This window comes from Erinaceus europaeus, chromosome 2 (genome assembly GCF_950295315.1).
Source record: "Erinaceus europaeus chromosome 2, mEriEur2.1, whole genome shotgun sequence".
NCBI classification, from domain to species: Eukaryota; Metazoa; Chordata; class Mammalia; order Eulipotyphla; family Erinaceidae; genus Erinaceus; species Erinaceus europaeus.
Genome location: NC_080163.1, coordinates 198171296 through 198192900, shown reverse-complemented (window position 1 = coordinate 198192900; position 21605 = coordinate 198171296). Strand labels below are relative to the sequence as shown.

The 21605-nt window shown below is 47.3% G+C and overlaps 1 protein-coding gene across 2 annotated transcripts in view; it reads left to right on the top strand.

Annotated features, from left to right (window-relative positions):
* Positions 1-21605, top strand: part of LOC132536851 (ankyrin-2-like) — a 328978-nt gene that overhangs the window by 19481 nt on the left and 287892 nt on the right. Inside the window, exon 1 of one of the 2 annotated variants that reach the window (XR_009548398.1) lies at positions 13907-14036. The exons of the other annotated variant lie outside the window; for it this stretch is intronic. The gene's annotated coding sequence lies outside the window, so the exon portion shown is untranslated. Of the gene's footprint in view, positions 1-13906; positions 14037-21605 lie in introns of those variants that run through there. 2 annotated transcript variants of the gene reach the window in all.

The window sequence follows — 21605 nt, the reverse complement described above, 5'->3', positions numbered from 1 at the left end:
CTCTTCTGTGGTGAATATTCTGTCCATGTCCTCCCCCCATTTTTGGATGGGGTTATTTGTTGTCTTGTTGTTGAGTTTGGCAAGCTCTTTATATATGTTGATTATCAAACTCTTGTCTGATGTATGGCATGTAAAGATCTTCTCCCATTCTGTGAGGGGTCTCTTGGTTTGGGTAGTGGTTTCTTTTGCTGTGCAGAAGCTTTTTAATTTGATGTAGTCCCATAGGTTTATACTTGCCTTAGTCTTCTTTGTAATTGGATTCATTTCATTGAAGGTGTCTTTAAAATTTATGCAGAAAAAAGTTCTGCCAATATTTTCCTCTAAGTATCTGATAGTTTCTGGTCTAACATCCAAGTCCTTGATCCACTTGGAATTTAATTTTGTATTTGGTGAAATATAGTGGTTCAGTTTCATTCTTCTGCATGTTTCAACCCATTGTTTCCAACACCATTTGTTGAAGAGACTCTGCTTTCCCCATTTAATAGGCTGGGCCCCTTTGTCAAAGATTAGATGTCCATAGGTGTGGTTTTATGCACTTTTTAAGACCCACCTTCATTTCCTTTCTAAGCCACCCCCACATTGATTACAACTTCTGTGGGTGCTCTTTGTTTTTCTTTCTCTCTCTCTCTCTCTTTTTAACTTCTTTTATTATCTTTATTTTTATTGGATAGAGACAGCCAGAAACTGAGCGAGGAGGTGGAGATAGAGGGACAGAGAGACACCTGTAGCCCTGCTTCACCATTCGTGAAACTTTCCCCCTGCAGGTGGGGACCTGGGGCTCGAATCCAGGTCCTTGTGCATTGGGACACATACACTCAACCAGGTGCGCCACCACCCAGCACCCCCCACCCCCTTTCTTTTTCCTCTTCCTTCTCAGGTAAGGGAATCATAGGCCTAACTTCCTCAGTTGTTCCTCAGATTCTCCTCCCTCAGTGACCAGGCAAAAACAAAGGTTCCTGGTCATCAAAGTCCCAGGTCCTGGTGCAACTGGGGTCGGGCCCTCACCTTCCTCTAACACCCCCCCGCCCCCGTTTTGTGCTCCAAATTTGAAGCTTTGCTACGTCGACTTGCTTGTTTCTTCATATTGCACTCGTGTGAGATCATGTACTTTTTGCCAAATTCTTTTTTTTAAGTTTTTTTAAAAAAATATATATATATATATATTTATTTATTTTCCCTTTTGTTGCCCTTGTTGTCTAATGTTGTGGGGGTTATTGATGTCATTGTTGTTGGATAGGACAGAGAGAAATGGAGAGAGGAGGGGAAGACAGAGAGGGGGAGAGAAAGACAGACACCTGCAGACCTGCTTCACCACCTGTGAAGCGACTCCCCTGCAGGTGGGGAGGCCGGGGCTCCAACCTGGATCCATATGCCCCCGGCTCCCCACCTGCAGTGGGGGTTGTTTCACAGGTGGTGAAGCAGGTCTGCAGGTGTCTATCTTTCTCTCCCCCTCTCTGTCTTCCCCTCCTCTCTCCATTTCTCTCTGTCCAATCCAACAACAACGACAAAAATGGAAAAAGTGGCTGCCAGGAGCAGTGGATTTATAGTGCAGGCACTAAGCCCCAGTGATAACCCTGGAGGCAAAAAAAAAAAAAAGGTTGAAATTCTACTTTGTTCAGTGCTGTAGATGTCAACACAATTGTTAGCAGGAGGAGAGAAGAGTCATCACATTAGTGTTTGATGTTTACTGTGGGTGTCACAAATTGCTAGGGATATCTAAGGGACTTACAGGTGTTACACATCCTAATTCCCTCCTACTGTGTTTAGTTCATTTGCTTAAGACACTTGGAGAAATAAAGAGCTTGAGACAAAGAAAGAAACAAGGAAGGTAGAAGTTGGTGTGCTAGTTTTTGTTGTTGTTTTATTAGGAATCTGATCTGTGCTTATTATAGAATGCTTTGGGAAAGTGAACATTATTATTTTTTTTTTTTTAATTTTTTATTTAAGAAAGGATTAGTGAACAAAGGCATAAGGTAGGAGGGGTACAATTCCACACAATTCCCACCACCCAATCCCCATAACCCACCCTCTCCCATGATAGCCTTCCCATTCTCTAGCCCTCTGGGAGCATGGACCCAGGGTCGTTGAGGGTTGCAGAAGGTAGAGGGTCTGGCTTCTGTAATTGCTTCCCCGCTGAACATGGGCGTTGACTGGTCGGTCCATACTCCCAGTCTGCCTCTCTCTTTCCCTAGTAAGGTGTGTCTCTGGGGAAGCTGAGCTCCAGGACACATTGGTGGGGTCTTCAATCCAGGGAAGCCTAGCCAGCATCCTGGTGGCATCTGGAACCTGGTGATTGAAAAGAGAGTTAACATACAAAGCCAAACAATTTGTTGAGCAATCATGGATCCCAAGTTTGGAATAGTGGAGAGGAAGTGTTAGGGAGGTACTCACTGCAAACTCTAGTGTAATCCTGCTTTCAGGTATATATTTTGCAGTAGTTTATGGATACGTGTGAACATAAGCTCTCTCTCACAGAAACTGTTGTATGTCTAGGTGTGAACATTATTTTTAAACTTACCATCTGTTACCTCCAAATTTGATTTTTTTTTGATAATGTGAACTCATTTTTTATTTTGATCCAAAATTTTAAAATAAAACTCCATAGGTAAGGTTTACGTAAGGAACCTTAAAACAAACAAGCAAACAAAAAAAAACCCCTCAGTGTTTTCCTGTTAAGAGCCCAAAAGTATTAAATCATCTTACTCAAGAAATTAAAAAAAGGCACACACAAGTGTAAAGCTAAGGTGATTAGGTGGCTCATATAAATATCACTGCTATGAAAGGATGAACTATTAATTCTATTTTAATCAAGGAGTTTAATTATATTATGGGGGTATTAGTTGTCACATAATAATTTAGAAGGATGGCTACCAGGCAAATAATTTATTATTGTTATTATTTATGCCCAAAACTGCTTGTTAAGAATGTTACCAGGTGGGCCCAGCTGGGCAGTGATGCATCTCATTGAGTGTACATATTACCAAGTGCAAGGACCCAGGTTCAAGCCTCCGCTCCCCATCTGCAGGAAGGAAAGCTTTGCAACCAGTGAAGCAGGGAGGTATGTGTTTCTCTTTCCTTTCAAATAAATAAAATAGGCAAAAAAAGAAAGTTACCTGTTATTAATTACTAAAAATCAGATAGAAACTAGCTTATATTTTTAACAAAACTTCTGTAGAAGCTACACTGTAGTTAGAGATGGTTTTGTTCAGTTCCACTTGTCACAGCAGAGCAAACTAAAGCTCTGGTAGAAATGAGCTCGCTTCCTCATCTGAGCATCTCCACTGTCATGTGTCAGAAGACACACTCGACACTGAGAATGAGAGGTTCTGAAATGCTTCCGTGACAAAATTGAATTGCACCCGAAGACAAGCCTTTTGGAAGCTTTTCAAGCAGTGAATAGCTTATCTGTGCAGATTTCTAAGTTGGATGCCTGACAGAATCCATTGTTGAGTATTAAGACTTCCTGTCTAAGAGTCTGATGTCTTTAAACAGAGTATTTTGATGGACAGGCTTCCTGTCCTGGAGGTGGGGGTGTGGCGTGTCCAACTCATTGTCAGGAGATACTTTATTGATGAAATGATTCGTGGAAGCAGAGCATTCAGTTACCTTTTTTTTTTTTTTTTTGATTAATTCTTTATCTTTATTTACTGGATAGAGACAGCCAGAAATTGAAAGGGAAAGGAAGGGAGAGAGAGACAGAGAGAGACACTTGCAACCCTGCTTCCCCATTCGCAAAACTTTCCCCTTGCAGGTGGGGACTGGGAGCTCAAACCCAGATCCTTGAGCACTGTAACATGTTCGTGCAACCAGATGCGCCACTTCCTGGCCCCCAGTTATCTTATTTACCTTTGGCTCCGTCTACTTCCAGCCAGTCAAGTAAAGCCAGTCCCCAGAACGTAGACTCCTGGAGAGGCAATTGAAGGGTAATTCAGTCTCCAAACCTGCCTTCTGTACTGAGTGATTGTTTTCAGGACTCCACCTAGAGGTCTTCCATCAGTGTGAACAGGGATCTTTTTTTCCTTTCTGAGCCAAGGAAGGTACTGAATGCTTCTGTAAGAAGTTTCTGTGGCCCCAATGATGCTAGCCAGGAATCAATCTCAAGTGCTTTCATCAAAGAGTGAAAGTTTACTGCCAGGAACCTCGTCTGCTTGGCAGTCTGAGAGCATGGTATAGATTTTTGATTTCAGGGCAACTGAGAGCTCCTTTCCAAGCAGGAATTTGTGGAAGAACGTGTGAGTTTGAGAAGCAACTGTGACACAGAACAATTCAGAGGAGCCCGAGTGGCAGATTCAGGAAGCAATTAGGTTTGAATCTGGGTCTGAGGACTTGTGAGCAGAACGACTCTGGGAAATAGTAATTGCTCTGCGCCCAAATTTGGTCGTCTGTGAGATGAGGATAATGCTGTTTGTTAGGAGAGGCAGACGAGATAATGAATACCAGGCACCAGCAGTGGAATCTGGCTTATTCCATGGAAGTCTGACTCTTCTCCGGGACTCCCCGTGACTTCCCGGCCCTTCCTGTGGATGACTTTGGATGGGCTGCAGGGTAGCTGGAGTGGGGAGAGCGTGGGAGCACAGCTGCCAGCATGTGACTTTCAGGAGCGGCATGTCCATTCTTTGCTCTGCACAGCTAGCTCCTTGCTGCAGACAGTGAGCACAGCCAAGGAGACCCAAGTCCTGGCAATGTCACCTTTTGTGTATAACTTGAAGCCTTGATATTCCTGCATCAAGCTATCCAACATTGGCCTCCACAGTGCTACTTATAAAATCCTGGTGCTCGTGGTCCAGGAGGTGGCACAATGGATAAAGCACTAAACTCTCAAGCACGACATCCCGAGTTTAATCCCTGGCAGCACATGATGCCTGGATCTTTTCCCTCTCTCTTCCTATGTTCTTCATGAATAAGTGAATTTAAAAACTCTTTTAAAAAATTCTAGTGCTCAGGGGGCTGGAGGTGGCACACCTGGTTGAGTGCACAAGGACCCAGGTTCAAGCCCCCGCTCACCAGTTGCAGTGGGAAGTTTCACAAGCAGTGAAACAGTGCTGCAGGTCTCTCTCTTTTTCCCTCTCTGTCTCCCCCTTTCCTCTCAATTTCTCTGTCTCTATCCAAAATAAATTTAAAAAATTAAAAAAGGGAGTCTGGCGGTAGCAGGTTACACGCAGGTGGCACAAAGCTCAAGGACTGCCATAAGGATCCCGGTTCGAGCCCCTGGCTCCCCACCTGCAGGGGCGTCGCTTCACAAGCGGTGAAGCAGGTCTGCAGGTGTCTATCTTTCTCTCCCCTTCTCTATCCTTCCCTCCTTTCTCCATTTCTCTGTATCCGATCTGACAACGACGACATCTACAACAGTAAAACAACAAGGGCAACAAAAGGGAATAAATAAATATTAAAAAGAAAGAAAGAAAGAAAGAAAGAAAGAAAGAAAGAAACCTAGCATTCAGATGAAGTGGATTACACTTCTCTGGGAAAGAAGAGTTAGAGTTGCAGATGCTTAAATAAGACAGATGCTAAGGCCCAGGGACAGGAGTAGAAAGGACAAGGACAAGAATTGTAGAAGGGGGCCTGGTGGTGGCACACCTGGTTGAGCATATATGTTACCATGTACAAGGACCCCGGTCCCTACCTGCAAGGGGGAAGCTTCATGACTAGTGAAGCAGTGCTGCAAGTCTCTCTCTTTCTCTCGTCCACTTTATGTCCCCTACCCCTCTCAATTTCTCTCTGTCCTATCAGATATAGGAACAACATAATAAAGCAAACATGTCAAAATTGTGGTAAAACACTACAAGTCTTCAGCACCGTGATGCTAAGCACATTCACTTTGTTTTAGAGCCACTGCCAATCCTAGCAATTTTGACTCTCCCAGAGATTTTTTTAAAAGATTTAAAAAAATACTTATTTATTTATTTCCTTTTTGTTGCCCTTGTCGTTTTTATTGTTGTTGTAATTATTGCTGTTGATGTCGTCATTGTTGGTTAGGACAGAGAGAAATGAAGAGAGGAGGGGAAGACAAAGAGGGGGAGAGAAAGACAACTGCAGACCTGCTTCACTGCCTGTGCAGCGACTCCCCCGCCTGTGAAGTGACTCCCCCACAGGTGGAGAGCTGAGAGCTTGAACCGGGATCCTTATGCTGGTCCTTGCGCTTTGCGCCAAGTGTGCTTAACCCGCTGCGCTACCGTGCAACTCCCTCCCAGAGATTCTTCTCTGCTCACTAATGAAAGCTTTTCTCGCCAGCCCTCTATGATGACCTCTATCCCGTCTTCTCTCGCGATACATTTGACTCTCTGAATAGCTCATATATGTACAGTTATACAGTATCTGTGCATTTGTGCCTGGCTTTATCACAATGTCTCCAAGGTTTGTATGGATTGTAGCACTTGTCAGTAGTTCCTTCCTTTCAAAACTTTCCTCCCCCCAAATATTTTTTATTTATTCTTTTTTTTTTTTTTGTAACACTTACTTTAATGAGAGAGAAATACAGAGAGAGATCAGAGGATTGCTAAGCTCTGGCTGATGGTAGTGCTGGGGATTGAACCTTAGACTTTGGAGTCTCAAGCATGAATTTCTTTTTATTTTAAATATTTATTTATTTATTCCCTTTTGTTGCCCTTGTAGTTATTATTGTTGTTGTTATTGATGTCCTCATTGTTGGATAGGACAGAGAGAAATGGAGAGGGGAGGGGAAGACAGAGAGGGGGAGAGAAAGATAGACACCTGCAGACCTGCTTCACCGCCTGTGAAGCGACTCCCCTGCAGGTGGGGAGCCGGGGGCTCAAACCGGGATCCTTACCGGGATCAAAGCTGGTCCTTGTGCTTTGCATCACTTGCTCTTAACCTGCCGCGCTACTGTCTGACTCCCCTAGGAATGGAAATCTTTCTGCAGAACCTTTATGCTGTTTCCCCAGCCTTTTTATTTGCTTGTCAATCAGAGAGAGAGTTAGAGTACCAGAGCATTACTCTGACACATGCAACACCAGGGATCTCATGCTTCAAGTCTGGCATTCTGCCTTCTGCACATCTTCCAGGTCACAAAATTACTTTCTTTGTCGTGGAGAATAATACCCCATCACATATGCGTGTGTATGTGTGAAAAAAATATATATATAATTTTGTGTTTCCATTCTTCTGTCAAGGGACACTCACTCTGCTTTTGCCTCTGGCTGTTGTGGACAATCCTGTTAAGATCATGGGTGTGAAAACAAGACCCAAAGCTGCTCGAGTCCTTTCTTTCAGTTCCTTTTTGGGTATAAACCAAAGAGTAGAAGAATTGTTGGATCAAAAAATAGTTCTATTTAAAAGGTTTTGAGGACTTGACAGAGCTCTTTTTTTTTAAAAAAAAATTATTTATTTATTATTCGATAGAGACAGAGAGAAATTGAGTGGGGGTGAGATAGAGAGGGAGAAAGACAGAGAGATACCTGCAGCCCTGCTTCACCACTCATGAAGTTTTCCCCCTGCAGGTGGGGACCAGGGGCTTGAACCTGGGTCCTTGTGCACTGTGATGTGTGCATTTAACCAGGTGCGTCACCACCTGGCCACCTCAGAACTCTTCCACAGTGCCTGCAACCATATTAGATCCCCAGCAGTGGTGTACAGGGTTCCAGCTTTTCCTCATTCTTGCCAAAACTTGGCATTTTCTGCCTTTTAAAGAATGTCACCCTTATTAAACTGAGATGGTAGATGAATCTTTCTTTTTAAAGTTGTTTATTTATTTGAATAAAGACAGAAATTGAGAAGGGTGTGGGGAGATAGAGACACCTGCAGCACTGCAGGTGGGGGCCAGGAGCTTGAACCCTGGTCCTTGTGCATTATAACGAGCATTCAAGCAGGTGTGCTACTACTTGGCTTCAGTAGATGAATCTTAAAGCAAAAATGTGATGCCAAGACAAATGTGAGTGAGTCCTTCTCTGGAGTAGCTCAGAGAGCCTGTTCCCTCTCTGGGAGTATGGCTGAGCCCTCAGGATATGCCAGCACACTTTAAGTCTCTTATGAAACCACCTCAACCTGGGGGCCGGGTGGTAGCACAGTGGGTTAAATGAACATGGTGCGCAGTGTAAGGACCAGCCTAAGGATACCAGTTTGAGCCCCCGACTCTCCACCTGCAGCGGCGGGGGTCACTTTAAGCAGGCTTGCAGATGTCTATCTGTCTTCCCATCTTCTCTCAGTTTCTGTTCTATCCAGCAGCAGCAGCAGCAGCAACAACAGCAACAAGGGCAAGAAAATGGGAAAAAATGGCCTCCAGGAGCAGTGGATTCGTAGTACAGGCACCGAGCCCCAGCAATAACCCTGGAGGCAAAAAAAAAAAAAATCACCTCAACCTTTTGGTTCCAAACTCCACCCTTTTCAAGCCATATTATGATTTCAATGAAACCTTTGTATTTACTTTTAAATATTTATTTATTTATTTATTTATTTATTTATTTGTTAATGAGAGAGAGGGGAAGAGAAAAAGAAGCAGAGCATCACACCAGCACATGTACTGCCAGGGATTGAACTCTGGTCTTATGCTTGAGAGTCCAGTGCTAGGGCAGTGTGGTGAAACACCTGGTTAAACACACAGTGCTCAAGGACCCAGGTTCAAGCCCCTGGTCCTCACTTGCAGGAGGGAAGCTTCACAAATGGTGAAGCAGGGCTGCAGGTGTTTCTCCCCCTTTCTATCTCCCCCTCTGCTCTCAATTTCTATCCAGTAAGTAAGTAAATCAAATATGAGAGTCCAATGCTTTATCTACTATGCCACCTCCCAGCTCTTACTCTGATAAATATAGTTTGTAAATGAGCACATGTATAAAGCACATGATCTACATGCATGCATTATACATACGTCATAGACCGAACCCTCTGGAGTCTGGGGGTCACCTTAGAGCTAACGTCTCTAGGACACCCATTTTATTATTTTAAAAGGTGTTTTTACTATTGCTATTATTTTAACATTTTAAAAAACATTTTAATATTACTATTATTTTAACATTTATTTGATAGGACAGAGAGAAATTGAGAGAGGAGGGGATAGAAAGGGAGAGAGAGAGAGAGAGAGAGAGAAACACCTGCAGCATTGCTTCATCATTCATGAAGCTTCCCCCTTGCAGGTGGGGACTAGCGGCTTGAACCTGGATCCTTGTGCATGATAACATGTTCAGTTAACCAGGTGCTCCACTGCCCAGCCCCTTTAGGACACTTTTTATGTAGGGAAGTCACTTCTCTTTGCACCAGGAATAGTACTGGCTGTGCACCATCCTTGGGAGAATGGAGAAAGGATGGCCTGGGTGGTCTCAGTGCTCAGTCTATGTTCTTGTGAAGACCCCTGGGTGAGACAGTGTATCTAGGAGGCTTCCCATTTGGGAGTGGAGTCTTAAGATGGAGTTTCTGAGCCTGCCAGGCTAAACACAATCGCTTTGCCAGGGTGCTGTGGGAACACATGGCCCTCAGGGAACCAGGCACACACACTGGGCACAGAACCATGTCTACTTCCTGTGCATAAGGGCAAAGGGGTTGTGCCTTTTTAAAAAAAATCTTTATTTATTTGTTGAATAGAGGTAGCCAGAAATTGAGAGGAAAGGGGATAGAGAGGGAGAGAAACAGATACACTTGCAGACTTGCTTCACTGCTCTGTGAAGCTTCCCCAGGCTTGAGCTTGGGTCCTTGTACTTTGTAACACTTGTGCTCAAGGCTGTGTCTTTGCACCCAGTCATATTCTGATGCTTGTCCTATTGAGACAAAGAGGCCTGTTTGGAGGCACTGAGATTTAATTGTCTTATATTCAAATCAGCCAAATGATGTAACTTGCCACACTATCATTTTTTTTTTTTAATTGCCACCAGGATTATCACAGAGACTCTGTGCCTGTACTACAAAGCCACCACTTCTGGTGACCATTTTTTCCTATTTTTTTTCTTTCTAATTTTCTTATTAGATGGGACAAAAAGAAATTGGGAGAGGAGAGGAAGGTAGAGAGAGGGGGAGAGAAAGTTAAGACATTTGCAGACCACTCATGAATCGTCCCCTATGCAAGTGGGGAGTAGGGGGTTGAACCTGGGTCTTTGCGCATGATATGTTTGCTTAACCAGGTGCTCCACCTGCTGCCCCCCACTGCCCCCGTTATCATTTTCATTATTATTTATTTATTTATACAATGGAAACACTGACAAGACCATAGGATAAGAGGGGTACAATTCCCACCATCAGAGCTCTGGATCTCATCCCCTCCCCTGATAGCTTTCCTATTCTTCATCCCTCTGGGAGTATGGATCCAAGGTTATTACGTGATGCAGAAGGTGGAAGGTCTGGCTTCTGTAATTGCTTCCCCGATGAACATGGGCATTGACAGGTTGACCCATACTCCCAGCCTGTCTCTCTATTTCCCTAGTGGGGCAGGGCTCTGGGGAAGCAGAGCTCCAGGACATATTGGTGGGGTTGTCTGCCCAGGGAATTATGGTTGGCATCATGGCAGCATCTGGAACTTGGTAACTGAAAAAGAGTTAACATATAAAGCCATACAAGTTGTTGACTAATTATGAACCTAAAGGCTGGACTATTGTAGATGAAGATTTGGGGTCTCTGTTTTGGAAATAGCTAGTAGGACTATTTTAGGTATATTCCAAAGGACCCATGACTTCATTAATTTTTGCCCTGTTCTCATTTTTAAGTGATTTTCCCTTTTTTCCTCTTCCTTTTATATTTGATTGGACTGATAGAAATTGAGAGAGAGAGAGAGAGAGAGAGAGACCTGTAGACCTGCTTCACCACTAGTGAAGCTTTCCCCTTGCAGGTGGGGACCAGGGGCTCAAACCCTGGTCTTTGTGCATGGTAATATGTGCACTCAGCTGGGTGCATCATTGCCCAGCCCCAACCATTATACATTATATATATATATATATATATATAGTGTATGTGTGTAATTAAAAAAAATTTATTTATAAAAAGGAAATATTGACAAAACCATAGCATAAGAGGGATATAGCTTCACACAATTCCCGCCACCAGAACTCTGTTCCCATCCCCTCCCCTGATAGCTTTCCTATTCTTTAACCCTCTGGGAGTATGGACTGACCCAAGGTCCTTGTGGGTTGCAGAAAGTGCAAGGTCTGGCTTCTGTAATTGCTTCCCTGATGAACATGGGCATTGACAGGTTGACCCATACTCCCAGCCTGCCTCTTTTTCCCTAGTAGGGTGGGTCTCTGGGGAAGCGGAGCTCTAGGACACATTGGTGGGGTTGTCTGTCCAGGGAAGTCTGGTCGGCATCATGCTGGCATCTGGAACCTGGTAGCTGAAAAGAGAGTTAACATACAAAGCCAAACCAATTGTTGAACAATCATGGACCTAAGGGCTGGAATAGTGCAGATGAAGTGTTGGGGGGGGGTCCTCCATTTTGTAGATAGCTAGTAGGTATATTTTAGTTAAATTCCAAAGAACCTGTGGCTATACTAGGTTTTTTGCCCCCTTTTTAAAAAAAAATTTATTTATTCCCTTTTGTTGCCCTCGTTTTATTGTTGTGGTTATTATTATTGTTGTCGTCGTTGTTGGATAGGACAGAGAGAAATGGAGAGAGGAGGGGAAGACAGAGAGGGGGATTGAAAGATAGACACCTGCAGACCTGCTTCACCGCCTGTGAAGTGACTCTTCTGCAGGTGGGGAGCCAGGGCTCAAACCGGGATCCTTACTCCGGTCCTTGTGCTTTGTGCCACCTGCGCTTAACCCCTGCGCTACAGCCTGACTCCTTTTCCCCCTTTTTCTTTTTGCCCCTGAATCTGAAATCTGATCAGTGGATCCAAGTTATTGTCTGGGGAGATGATGTCGTGGCTGGAAAAAGGACCAGAAAGCTGGATCAGGGAAGAGAGTAGCTCCCTAATATGGGAAAGGTGTATAAATATTGTTGACTGTAAACCCCATCAATTTGATGTGATCTGGGGCCCATAATTAGCTTAGGAGCCTGTGTGACCTCTGCATCCCTCTAGATATGAGCTCACATTCTGTGGTCATGAGTAGGAAGATTCCATGCTGCCCCAATATCAGGACCCATCTTCCTCAGGTGTAGCATAGAGTATGTTGTCCATCCTCCAAAGGGAGGATGGAACATTCTCTACCATTGTTGATCTAGGTTGAGGGCAAGGTCCTATAGGGGCCCACAAAGGGGTCTGTTGTGTTGTTCCTGATAGAAATGACCGGTAACAATGGAGAGAGGGATTTATTTGAGGTCTAGGCCCATCATGTCTGTTTGGGAATCTCAGGACTCCCTGACTAGGGCCCCATGTAATTTTTTTTATTCAGCTAGGCAGAGAGGGCAAGACACCAGAGCCCTTTTATTTTCTCTCTGTCTCTATTCAATTAAAAAAAAAAAAGGTTGGTATCTGTGGTCTGGGAGGTGGTGCAGTGGAAAGGGCACGGGACTCTCAAGCATGAGGTCCTGAGTTCAATCCCTGGCGGCACATGTACCAGAGTGATGTCTGGTTCCTTCTCTCTCTCCTCCTATCTTTCTCATTAATAATAAAAAAAATATTTTAAAATGTTGGTATCCTAGGAGCAGTGGAGGCCTCCATATATGAACCCCCAACACCACAAAAATATTTACTTAGAAAAAAAACATATGGGGACCACACAGCGGCACACTTGGTTGAGTGCACACGTTACCATGCACAAGGACCCAGGTTCAAGCCCTAGATCCCACCTGCAGGGGAGAGAGACACTTCACAAATGGTGAAACAGTGTGCCAGGTGTCGCTCTCTCCTCTCTCAGTTTCTCTTTGTCTATCTAAAATAAATAATAATATGCAATGAGATAAATTTAAAAAGCATATATATATGTTTATATATATGTCTCAGTAGCAGTATGCAGTTCTTACATGTGGGAGGTGCAGAGATCCTGGCATCACCTGTGCCAGAGGAATGCTCTGTTCTTTCTCCCCCTTTCTCTCTCACTTTCTCTTTCAGTCATTAATAAACAGAACATATTTAAAATAACTATAAGGACAGGCATCTACGTACAGAGGATGGGGAGATAGGCGGCGGGCTCCGGGGTAGAGGGAGGCACCGGGTATTTTTTGTTTTGGAGGGGTCGCTCAGTCCTGCAGAGTTGCAGCTTGACCAGAGCCGACGTCCCCACCCCCTACTTATGGGTGCCACCAGTCTCACTGCCTTTCTTGATACTCTTTTTCCCCCAGACCCTCTACCCCGCCATTTCTGCATGAAACAGGATTGTGCCAAGGCATTCTTGTCTCTTACCTGCTTGGGTGGGTGCGGCCCCGATCACTACCCCCACCCACCTCAGGCCCCGCCCTTAGACTCCAAGCCCCGCCCTAGATCCCTGACTCCCCCCCACCCCAGACTCCTAGACCTCAGGCTTCGCCCCCAGCTGCCCAAGCCCCTAGGCCCCGACCCAGATCCAGCCCTACCCCCAGACTTCAGACCCCCTTCCTAGCCCCCACCCAAGCCACGTCCCAACGCCCCCTGCCCCACCCCTGCCCCGCCCCCAGGCCCCTGGTCCTTGACCCTCCCCCCGAGGCCCCGCCCCCAGACCCCAGACCCGGCTCTATCCCCCACCCAAGCCCCGCCCCCACCCCATCCCCACCCGTCCGGGACGCCCGGGTCCCGCCCTCTGGCCCCAGGCCCTCCGCTCCGTCCCAGGCCCCGCCCCAGCCCCCCAGCCCCTCCCAGGACCCACCCCTAGACCCCCGGTTCCGCCCCAGGCCTCCTGATCCCCCCGGCTTATCCCCCAGACCCCCCGCCCCTATGTCCCCAGGCCTGGTTCCCAGACCCCAAACCTCCAGTCCCCCTGCTCTGCTCTAGACCCCCAGGCCCCGCCCCCAGCCCCCCCGGCCCCGCCCCAGGCCCCCCATCCTCTGCGGGCTGGGGGGGCTGCGGGGCGCGGCTGATGTCAGCGTGGTCACGTGGTGCCGAGCGGGCCTGCCGCTGGCCGCTGGGAGCCGCGCTGGGATTCGGGGCGCTGCCTGCTCACAGCTGCCTCGGGGTCCCAGGGGCTCCCCTGCCCGCCGCTCCTGCTCCCCGGCTGGCTGTCTCCGCTCGCTGCAGACGAGGCGGCGGCTCCCCGTAAGTCCTCGCCGCGGAGCTGTCTCTCCCCTGGGCCCGGGAGGCGGTGTCGGGATGTCGGGGTGTCTGTCAGGGTGTCGGGGTGTCAGGGTGTTAGTGTGTCAGGGTGTCTGAGCGTCAGGCCCCCTGGACGCCCTTTGTCGGCCGGCTCTCTCAGCATCTGCTGTGCCCACCCTTCTCTCTCCTCTGAGCCCCGGAGACCTGTTTGTGTCTGGGTGTTTGGGTGTGGGTGTGCCTGGTTGTTGGGGTGCAGCCTCCCTCCCCAGGACTCCTTGGGTCAGCGGGCTCTCCCCACCTCTGGCCCCGGCCACTGTGCGCGCACCCCCGCCAGGCTTGCCCACCCACCCAGCGCCTTTGCTGCTTTTGTAGCTCAGAGAGAGAGAGAGGGAGGGAGGGAAGGAGAGAGAGAAAGAGAGAGGACCCCCAGACTCCCAGCCCCGGGGTCCCCTGGCTCCCCCACACCCAGCAGGCAGAGGGAGGCCAGGGCGGTGGCTCTGGGGATTCCAACCTCGGTGCAGAACCTTTGCGGGGGTGGGTGGGTTGGGGGAGTCTTTGTGGTGGTGCTCCCCCCCCTCCCGCCTTTTTTTTTTTTTTTCCTTGGGGTGAGCCAGCAGTGTTAAGCAGAGCTGGGCGGCTCCGGTCCGAGGCGGTGCCTTCTTAAGGGCTGTGTGTGAGGGAGGGCCAGCTGTGGCTGTGGACAGTGCCCCCACACCCCTGGGGGGGTCTCCCTCTTCCAGCCTGTCCTGCCTATGCCTGGGCTGGGCTGGGCCTTGCCTTCATTACTGGCCCAGTGGCATGTTCCCACGCTGCGGGACAGATGCTCAGGTGTGGCCTTTCTGAGAGCAAGGGTTCAGTCTCCACTGCCCCGCCCTGGACAGGTGGTTTGCTTTAGGGCATAAAGGAGAAGTGGCCAGAAGAGGCTGGGAGGGGGCAGTCTGGGCAGCGGGTCGTTTAAGTACAGTGGATGCGTTTTCCACAATCCTGTGATGGGAGTCTAGGACTGAGACTGTGCTGTGCACAGGCAGGTGAGTGTCTCCATGAGGTCTGGCCTCCCTGCAGTGAGTCTGGAGCATCACTGAGCTAGCGAGAATGGGCCCCACCCTTGAGCTGTGAACTGGGACTGTGTCTTTGCCTTGTGAATGTCTAGGAAAGGCTTCAGCACATCAGGCTAGGCGGTGTGTGTGTGTGTGTATGTGTGTGTGTGTCACATGCAACGTTTGAGCCCCCCCCCCCCATACACCCTAGAGGAAGACAGACCCAGCTAGAGAAAATGCAGCCCAATAGAATGAAGACCCCACCCAGACAGGCTTCCTTCCATGTTGCCAGAGGATCTGGGTTTTAGTCAGCCACTGCCATTGCAGAGATGAGAAAGGGACACAGGTGGTGGTGGAGGTGGGGCTTCCAGGGGTGTGGTGGTGCTTGGTGGTGATGCGGTAGGGGGAGGTGTGCAGGGTGCTTGCAAGGAGTTATTTTCTGAGAGCTTCTTCCAGCCCAGCCCAGGGCCACACCTCCTTTTCTGGCCACGTGCCAAAGAAGGCAGTTTGGGCTGGGCCCTCAATCCTGCAGCCCCAGTCATCTGGCACACACACACACACACACACACACACACACACGCACACACACACGCACACACACACGCACACACCTGCTGCAAGAAGTTGGGATGCTTGTCTGATCCTTATCTTTCTTTCTTTTTTCTTTTTTATTAAAATGTACCTTTTTCAAAAACTATTTTTAATACTTTTATTTAGTTACTATTGGATAGAGACAGAAAATGAGAGGAGAGATAGAGAGACAGAGAGACACCTACAGCCCTGCTTCACCACTTGTGAAACTTTCCTTGCAGGTGGGGACCAGAGGCTTGAACCTGGGCCCTGTGCATTGTAATGTATCACTTAACCAGGTGTGTCACTGCCTGACCCCCTTTTCTTTTCTTTTCTTTTCTTTCTTTCTTTCTTTCTTTCTTTCTTTCTTTCTTTTTAAACCTTTTTTTTAATTGGGAAGAGACAGAAATTAGAGAAGCAAAGAGGAGATAGAAAGGGAGAGACAAAAGAGAGAGGCAGACTGGGAGTATGGATTACCAGTCAATGTCCATGTTCAGCGGGGAAGCAGTTAAAGAAGCCAGACCTTCCACCTTCTGCATCTCACTATGACCCTGGGTCCATGCTCCCAGAGGGTTAAAGAATAGGAAAGCTATCGGGAAGGGATGGGATACGGAGATCTGGTGGTGGGAATTGTGTGGAGTTGTATCCCTCTTATCCTATGGTTTTGTCAATGTTTCCTTTTTATAAATAATATATATAAAAGAAAGGGAGAGACAAGGACACCTGCAGTACTATTTCACCACTTGGAAAGCTTCCCTCCCACGTAGGTGGGGACCGGGTGCTTGAACCTGAGTCCTTGTGCTTTGTAGCCTGTGTGCTCAACCAGATGCACCACCGCCTGGCCCCCTCTGCACCTTCTCTAGGTATTCTTTTCTTCCTCAGTTCTTGCATGATTACAAACAAGTCAAAAAAAGTGCCCATCTTGCTCTGGTAAGTGCCATCAGGTCTCTTTGCATTTCCTTCTGGTCTCAAACCAGAAGGTGTGTGTGTGTGTGTGTGTGTGTGAGAGAGAGAGAGAGAGAGAGAAAGAGAGAGAGAGAGAGAGAAAGAGAGAGAAAGAAAGAGAAAAAGAGAGAGAGAGGGAGGGAGAGGGAGAGGGAGAGACACCGGAGCACCACTTAGCTCTGGCATACATGGTACCAGGGATTGAACCTGGGGCCTTAAACATGCAAGGCCTGTGCTTTAATGCTGAGCTCCTCCTGTTCATTGGGCTGATTGTGACGAATGCAGAGGGGCCCCCTGTACCCCGGATGTGTCTGCTGTTCTAGGAAGGCATATATAGCTCAGGGCTCAGAGCTGGTACAGACCTGAAGGACTGGCTGACGAAACCAGCCAGTTCACAGATGCTTAGTGACAGAGTCTGACCTCCAGCTCCGAGCACTGTCTGTATCCACATAACCTAAGGAGAGAGTGTGTGCCCCCAAAGTTGATGTTTTCTCAATTCCAGGTTCTTTTTCTTTCTGTTTAGCAACAGCAGTGTTAGAATAGTTAAATAATAACCAGCCCTTCCTGAGGGTATGTGGGAGGAGTTTGGAAAGTCCTTAAAAAGAAAGTTAGGGGGTTGGGCAGTGGTGCAGTGGGTTAAGCGCACATGGCACAAAGCGCAAGGACTGGTATAAGGATCCCGGTTCGAGCCCCCGGCTCCCCACCTGCAGGGGAGTCGCTTCACAAGCAGTGAAGCAGGTCTGCAGGTGTCTATCTTTCTCTCCCCCTCTGTCTTCCCCTCCTCTCTCCATTTCTGTCTGTACTATCCAACAACGAACAACATCAACAATGGTAATAATAATAACCACAACGAGGCTACAACAAGGGCAACAAAAAGGGGGAAAAAATGGCCTCCAGGAGTGGTGGATTCATGGTGCAGGCACTGAGCCCAGCAATAACCCTGGAGGAAAAAGAAAAAAAAAAAGAAAGTTAAGCTCTGGGGGGCTGTTGGGTAGTGCGCCCGGTTAAGCGCACATATCAAATCAGCAAGTGCAAGGCCCTGCGTGTGAGCCCCGACTGGCTCCCCACCTGCAGGGAGGACACTTCACAAATAGTGAAGCAGGTCTGCAGGTGCCTATCTTTCTCTTTCCCTCTTTTTTCTCTTTTTTTCTTTTTAAGGTTTTAAGTCATGATGATAATCCTTATTTTAAAAGTACTTTATTGGGGCCGGGTGGTAGCGCAGCGGCACACATGACGTCAAGCTCAAGGACCGGCATAAGGATCCGAGCCCCTGGCTCCCCACCTGCAGGGGGGTCGATTCACAAGCGGTGAAGCAGGTCTGCAGGTGTCTGTCTTTCTCTCCTCCTCTCTGTCTTCCCCTCCTCTCTCCATTTCTCTGTCCTGTCCAACAATGACAGCAATAACAACAACAATAATAACAACAACAACGACAAACAGCAAGGGCAACAAAAGGGAAACAATGGCCTCCAGGAGCAGTGGATTTGTAGTGCAGGTACTGAACCCCAGCAATTACCCTGGAGACAAGGAAAAGTATTTTATTTATTTATTGCAGAGAAAAATCAAGAGAGGAGGGGGAGACAAGAGATGACAGAGAGAGACAGAGAGACACTTGCAGACCTGCTTCACCACTTGTGAAGTTCCCCCCCTGCAGGTGGGGAGTAGGGGCTTGAACCCATGTCCTTGTGCACTGAAACATGTGCGTTTAATTAGGTGTGCTGCCACTCAGCCCCCTCTCTCCCTTTCTCTGTCCTCCTGCCCTCTTACTTTCTGTCTTGTCAAAAAAATTGATAATAATAAAATAATTAAAAAAAGGAAAAGGGAAAAAAATGACCTCTAAGAACGATGGATTCGTAGTGCTGGCACCGAGCCCCAGTGATAAACTTGGTGATGATAAAAAAAAAAGTTCTGTTTTCAGGGGTGGGGAGTTTGTGTGTCAAGTGCATAGTCTTGGCCATATGATGAGATTGAAAAGTCCCCTGAGCTTCACTTTCTGGGGGTGTACCCACCCTAACTGCTAGAGCCATTGTCCAGTGACAGCAAGTCAAACACCATAAAAACTGTTAGAAGCTTCTTCCCACATGAGTAATTATCAGAGCCAGACTACTATTATTTTCCTTTTAAAAATATTTTATTTATTTATTTTTAGTGAAAGGGAAGAAGGATACAGAGAGAGTTGAGAGAGACAGAGACCAGAGTAAGATTCAGCTCTGGCTGATGGTGGCTCAGTAGATTGACCCTGGCACCTCAGAGCCTCAGGCATGAAGGTCTTTTGCAGAACCATTATGCTGTCTCCCCAGCCCCCAGACTACTGATTTTTAAAAATTATTACTATTAGGGAGTTGGGTGGTAGCCCAGCGGGTTAAGCGCACGTGGCGCAAAGCGCAAGGACCGGCATAAGGATCCCAGTTCGAACCCCGGCTCCCCACCTGCAGGGGAGTCGCTTCACAGGCGGTGAAGCAGGTCTGCAGGTGTCTTTCTCTCCCCCCTCAAGAGAGGAGGGAGGAGATAGAGTGAGAGAAACACAGAGAGACACCTGCAGCCTTGCTTCACCACCTGCAAAGCTTCCCCAAGGTGGGGGCTGGGGGGTTGAACCTGGGTCTTTGTGCATTGTAACATATGCTCTCAAGCAGGTGCCCTACCACCTGGCCCCCATACTGCTGTGTTTTTTTTAAATTCTTTATTGGGGGATTAAAGTTTTACAGTTAACAGTAAATACAATAGTTTGCACATGCATAACATTTCTCAGTTTTCCACATAACAGTACAACAGCACTAGGTCCTCTGTCATCCTTTTCCAGGACCTGAACTGTTTCCCCCACCCACCCCAGAGTCTTTTACTTTGGTGCAATACACCACAGACTACTGTTTTTTTTTTTTTTAATGCCCTCTTTGCCCGTGGTAGCATGTCTAAAATTACTTAAAGGTTGTTTAATTTGAAAGAATGTTTCAGCTGGATCCCCCCCCCCTTGAATACTTGATCCAGAAGAGACTAAAAACAAAAAACAAAAACTAAAACCCAAGCCAAACCAAAACAAACATGTTTGCTAGGTTCTGGGCTACATGGAGTGTGACGGTGCCCCACTTTCGGTAATGAGACTCTGGAGGTGATGTGACGTTATGTGATTCCATCATGGCATTAAACGTCCGCCTGCTGACCATCCGATCTCATGTGGGTCAGGATGAGACTCACATCCTGGTTGGGGATCAACATCAAATACAAATCAATGTCCCCTACAGGCCGCCTACACTAATATTCTTTGCGGAAACAGCAAGCATGCAGTTAGATTGGGTGTATTTAATGACACAGAGAGAGCGTGTGTGTGTGTGTGTGTGTGTGTGTGTGTGTGTGCATGTGTGTTGCCATTTGGTGGCAGTGTGGAGGTCTTCTGATATCTTCTGATGGTCCTCTGAGGGCATGTTGCCTCTGTTAACACTGAGCTGTTATGACGGATTGGGAGCCATTAGTTCTGGGAGCTTTGTGTGGTTTCCACAACAAGAATCAGAGCCCTGTTCTTAAGAGCCCGTTCCCTCTAGCTCAGAAACAGATGCCGCCTGGAAGCATTACATTTCTAAATGGTGACATCTTCCAGGACCTCCATCTCTCTCCGTCTTCCTCTCTCTTCTTTTAAAAAAATTTTAATACGTATTTATTTACTCCCTTTTGTTGCCCTTGTTTTTATTGTTGTTATTGATGTCGTCATTGTTGGATAGGACAGAGAGAAATGGAGAGAGGAGGGGAAGACAGAGAGGAAGAGAGAATGATAGACACCTGCAGACCTGCTTCACCACCTGTGAAGCGACTCCTCTGCAGGTAGGGAGCTGGGGGCTCGAACTGGGATCCTTCTGCTGGTCCTTGAGCTTCGCGCCACATGTGATTAACCCGCTACAATACCGCCGACTCCCTTTCTCTCTGATTTCTTATGTTAACTTTCAGGTTGTGGGTTGGGGGCAGGGGGAAGAATTTCTGAAAAGGGAATATTAAGCATCCATTTCCTCATTCCTAATATGGAGAGACTCCAGAGAAACAATCACTTATTAAAAAAAAGAAAAAGAAAAAAGATAGGACTAAGAAAGAATGAAAAAGAGACGTTGGGTGGAGTCTCATGAGAAAGCAGAAGCCAGTCTCTCTTGTTGTAAACAGAACCACAGATTTAGGTTCATGCTAATGTGTTCACAGCCAGAGCCCAAAGCATTTTGGGGTTACTATAACACACTGGGCACCTTGCCCATCCATATCCATGTCCAGAGTTAGGGAGCCGCCAGCCCACATGAGCCTCCAGATGCTACTGTTCACCCGGAGCCCCACTCTGCCAGCTTCTGTGGGAAACCTGAACCCACAGTCTGGGCTCAGGGTCCGGCAGAGATGGATTTTTCTGATCATGAATTCCAGCTCTGGTCATTGCAGTCTGTTTCGATGGATGCTGCTTTTTTTTTTTTTTAAATTAATTAATTTTATTTTTTCCTTTTGTTACCCTTGTTGTTTATCATTGTTGTTGTTATTGCTGTCATTGTTGTTAGATAGGACAGAGAGAAATGGAGAGAGGAGGGGAAGACAGAGAGGGGGAGAGAAAGACAGACGCCTGCAGACCTGCTTCACCGCCTGTGAAGTGACTCCCCTGCAGGTGGGGAGCCAGGGGGCTTGATCCAGGATCCTTAACTGGTTCTGCACTTTACGCCACGTGCACTTAACCCACTGCACCACCGCCTGGCTCCCAGGATGCTGCTTTCTTAGAGTAATCTCTGCAGACTGGGTTCACACCTGAGCCTCTCATCTGTTTCCTTTTTATTTATTTATTTTAAAAGATTTATTTGGGGAGTCGGGCGGTAGCGCAGCAGGTTAAGTGCAGGTGGCGCAAAGCACAAGGACCGGCATAAGGATCCCAGTTCAAGCCCCCGGCTCCCCACCTGCAGGGGAGTCGCTTCATAGGTGGTGAAGCAGGTCTGCAGGTGTCTATCTTTTTCTCCCCTCTCTGTCTTCCCCTCCTCTCTCCATTTCTCTCTGTCCTATCCAACAACGATGA